Source organism: Manduca sexta, unplaced genomic scaffold (genome assembly GCF_014839805.1).
Source record: "Manduca sexta isolate Smith_Timp_Sample1 unplaced genomic scaffold, JHU_Msex_v1.0 HiC_scaffold_2499, whole genome shotgun sequence".
NCBI classification, from domain to species: Eukaryota; Metazoa; Arthropoda; class Insecta; order Lepidoptera; family Sphingidae; genus Manduca; species Manduca sexta.
The window spans coordinates 18,263-22,791 of NW_023593469.1; the positions used below are offsets into that span (position 1 = coordinate 18,263).

A 4,529-nucleotide genomic window follows, 5' to 3' on the forward strand; every position below is an offset into this window, starting at 1 on the left:
TTGCATCTATTTGCATTATGTCGGCATTAATTTTAAATATAATTGCACCGCTAGGACTATACTAACGTTAATTGAATATGTTGAGGATAACGCCAATAATCTATATTATTATAACACCCTTGCGGTCTTAAAGACGACAAACGCATTATATTTAAAAATTGCACGAAAAGCACATCGATTGAATACCGTGACTAGATGTCGGCGAGGTGGATTTAATGTATTCTGAAAAATGATGATTATACCGAGTACTAATGGACACTTGGCAGTGGCATATACGGCACCTTTCACCGCGGATCACGCGTCACGCAAAAACAATTCAAGCAGAGCACGGAGTCACGTGCGGCAGTGGCTTAATCAGAAGTCTTTTTGGGTGAGACGCCGGCACGGGGGCCGGAGCGGGGACAGTCTCCCGGCTCGCCTGCGTGAGCGAGATGTCTGGGACAGGCGCGGTGGACGAGAGGGCCTTCTTTTGATGGCGTCCTCGCGGTAGTGGCAACGCTTGCTTCATCTTCTCCCAAAACCAGGGGTCACCCCACCGCACGTACACCTTGTGGCGCACGTAGGCGCTTAGCTCGGCGTCGGCCTCGAGCATCAGCCGGTCGGGGTCGTCCAGTAGCACAACGACGAGCCGCGGTGTGCCGTCCCGCAGCGAGGCCGCGGTCGCTTCCCGGAACTCAGCGCGCGCCCAGTCCGATTGCAGGTAGTGCGTCGACACGATCGCCACGGTCCGCCGCGACGCGCGCACCGACGCCGCTATCTGCGCCGGGATCCACTCGCCCGGCGCCCAGTCGCGGTAGTGCAGACACAGCCGGTATGGCTGCGGGCCGCTCTCGAGCCGCGCCGCTAGTTGCTCTACCACGAGCTCCTCGTCCTCGTGTGCAAATGACACGAATGCGTCGTACAGGCGGTCTTCATCCGCCGGCTCAAATCGTCGTGGCATCCAGCCGAGCCGCATAAGTAACAACTTGATCCATAAACGTGTTGCGGGTCGGGTGATGAAACCGTACGCAAGTATCACGATGGCCAGCAACACCACCAGCGGAAGTACCAGCGGGAGTACCAACTGGTGCACCGACATAGTTCCTTGCACCGGACACGGCGTCCAGCGTCCTGCAGTCAATGTTTGGCCAGTGCCGTTGCATCTAACGTCTTTTGTCGACCAATGACTTGGCTTCGAGCAACGCCCTCAGCATCGTGTACGCCTCGCAGCCGCATTCGAGAGGGTTTCCGGCGAGCTGCAGCTGCAGGACGGACGTCAGATTCGTCGCTGTCGCGCCATCCACTCTCCTGATGAAATTGTTCCGTAGGTCGAGTTCCTGGAGTGAAATACAATATATGAAATGAGTTTGACGCACACAGATTACACAACGAAAACAGGAGAGAATAAAGCACTCACCACGATGTTCTCCAAGATGTCAGCCGCGTCGATGTGCGATATGTTGTTGTTGGCGAGGTGCAGACGCCACTTGTGAGTGGCGTCCGGCTGGCGCAACAGGCGCGGGAACTCTGTGAGTCCGACGCACCGCACGATGACGACCGAGCCGTGCTCGATATCGTCGCGCTTGCGACACGTACAGTTGGCTGGCAGCGCGGCACACTCCTCGCTCGTGTCATCGCAAGTGAGCCTGTCGAGATCCACACTAGCGAGAGGTTTACCATCACATTGCGGTTCATAATTTGCATGCGAGGGATTCATGCTGAATGCCAGTGCTGCCCAGTATGTGTTGCAGTCGCATACCAACGAGCCGTCTAAAGTAATGGAAGTCTGAAATTAAAAGTAAAAATTCCGTAGGTTAAAGTAAAGGGATGTTGGACTTGTGTTTATAAATTTAATATTGTAGCATATTGTGGCGGTACAATCAGTACATACATCGCCATCTCGTCAACATCGCCGGAACTGAAAGACGATTGATGTATTGACACACCCGTAGTGATATCGCACAGCAATCACACTAGATGGCGATAGACGATACTGGACTGCGATAGCACAATTTGCGCGACACGCAGCATACATACCACCTCCGAATAGGAACTGTCGGAGGGGCGCGGCCGGTCAGGCGCAACATGTGCCTGACTGGAAATCTTTCCTTTCGTAGAGGAACGTAACCATAAGTTTTCAGCTTACCGTGAAGAGTTGTTGGTGTCGGTTGCTGTTTTTCGGCGAAGTTTCTAATGCGGGCAATAAATTCGGACGTATCCGTGGTACCCGCCGAAGTATGGTCGAAAAATCGGCGCGGTAACCTTAATAGTTCGCCGTACACCAATCCGGCTGAGAAAGACTGGGGTCCTGGTGTCGTGCGTAGTGCCCGCATTTGAAGCTTCGCCAAAACTGCAACCGACACAAAACTCATAAAAAGATAATAGACATCGCGCTGTATGGGTACAGCGCCGTGAATCTTAAAACGATACCGCCTTGAACAGGCGTATACGACCGTTGCCGAGTGCTCGCGCGCCGCCCAACGCTCTGCAGTCCGCCTCGCGCTATCTCGCGCGTTTATGTACCTATCCCGTTTTTTTGTACGATGTCGATAGTTAAATTTAGTTCTTTAGAAGGTCCCTTTTATTTTGACAAAACCCCTACAATATAATCTTTGTTATTATTAGAGTAATTACAAAATTATACTATTTTATTTTAAATTTTATTTAATTAAAATTAAACTATTTTTCGGATTTTATCACGGTTTTCATATTTTATTTTTTCTCCCGACGTTTCGATGACTGCAGCCTTCATCGTCCAGGGGACTGAGGACTTCTGATGACTTTGAGGAAGACCAACAGGTCATACGCAAAGTCAAAGTTACAATATCTAGCTACATTTTACAATTATACAACTTTTAAATTTTAGCTGTTGGTGGTCCGATCTACGCAGAATGAGCTCACAGTGTCTTGAAGTCTGGCAGCCGGTCTTTTGGGTTCCGATTTAATTAAATGTAGAACTGGATCCCAGGCTTGTGCAAGCTTCCAACCATCTTCCCTATTGAAATTAGGATGTTTTCATTTCAATAGCCTCGCGAATCATCCTGGGCAGGAATCGGTGTTCTTTGGCGAGGATTTGTGGCTTGTCTAGTCGCAGATAATGATTGGCGCCTCCTTCAGAGTGTTCAGCGACTGCAGACTTCGTCGAGCGTCGGTGTTTCACGTCAGCTATATGTTCTTTTACGCGGGTCCCTATATTTCTTTTTGTTTGCCCGATATAAGAGAGGCCACAGTTGCAATCTATTTTGTATACTCCCGGTTCTTGTAGAGGTATATGACACTTGACAGGTGGTAAAAATTGACTAATCTTCTTAGGCGGCTTAAAATAAGTTTTTATGGAAGCACGCTTCAGGATGTAACTATCTTGTCGGTGACTCCTCTTACATATGGTAATACAACCAGAACACGTTTAACTGTGGCTGGTTTCACTCGGTTTCTGTGACGGCGGCTGAATCTCAGCACCGTCCAAAACAGTTAGCCAGCCACAGTTGAACGTGTTCCGGTTGTATTACCATAATATGTAAGAGGGGTCACCGACAAGATTGGCTACTAAAAATCGTGAAGCGTGCTTCCATAAAAACTTATTTTAAGCCGCCTAAGAAGATTAGTCAATTTTTACCACCTGTCAAGTGTCATATACCTCTACAAGAACCGGGAGTATACAAAATAGATTGCAACTGAGGCCTCTATATCGGGCAAACAAAAAGAAATATAGGACCCGCGCAAAGAACATATAGTTGACGTGAAACACCGACGCTCGACGAAGTCTGCAGTCGCTGAACACTCTGAAGGAGGCGCCAATCATTATCTGCGACTAGACAAGCCACAAATCCTCGCCAAAGAACACCGATTCCTGCCCAGGATGATTCGCGAGGCTATTGAAATTAAAAAACATCCTAATTTCAATAGGGAAGATGGTTGGAAGCTTGCACAAGCCTGGGATCCAGTTCTACATTTAATTAAATCGGAACCCAAAAGACCGGCTGCCAGATTTCAAGACACTGTGAGCTCATTCTGCGTAGATCGGACCACCAACAGCTAAAATTTTAAAAAGGTTGTATAATTGTAAAATGTAGGTAGATATTGTAACTTTGACTTTGCGGATGACCAACAGGTCATCCGCAAAGTTATCAGAAGTCCTCAGTCCCCCCCGTGACCACGAAGGCTGCAAAGTATTCGAAACGTCGGGAGAAAAAGTAAAATATTAAAACCGCGATAAAATCGGAAAATAGTTTAATTCAATGTCTAATATTCGCGTAAACATAAGAAAATCATTACTATTTAATTATTACTATTTTACGGCAGATAAAGTTACCGACGCACGAGCTCAATTTTATTGTATTCCCAAATCGCTCTAAATTTATACTATTATATATAGCTAAAGATTTTGTTTGTTTATTTGAACGTGCTAATGCCAGAAATTATAAGTTCAAATTGAAAAATTGTTTTAGTGTTAGAAAGCTCATGTATCGGGGAAGTCTAAAGGGTGTATAACATCACGATATAACTAATAGGAGCGGAGCATCAATAAAAAATGTTGCAAAAACGGGGAA

General features: G+C 47.3%; 1 pseudogene; it reads right to left on the reverse strand.

The window, feature by feature from the left end:
* Positions 1-376: 376 nt before the first annotated feature.
* LOC119192227 lies at positions 377-2,241 on the reverse strand (annotated as a pseudogene).
* Positions 2,242-4,529: the final 2,288 nt, after the last annotated feature.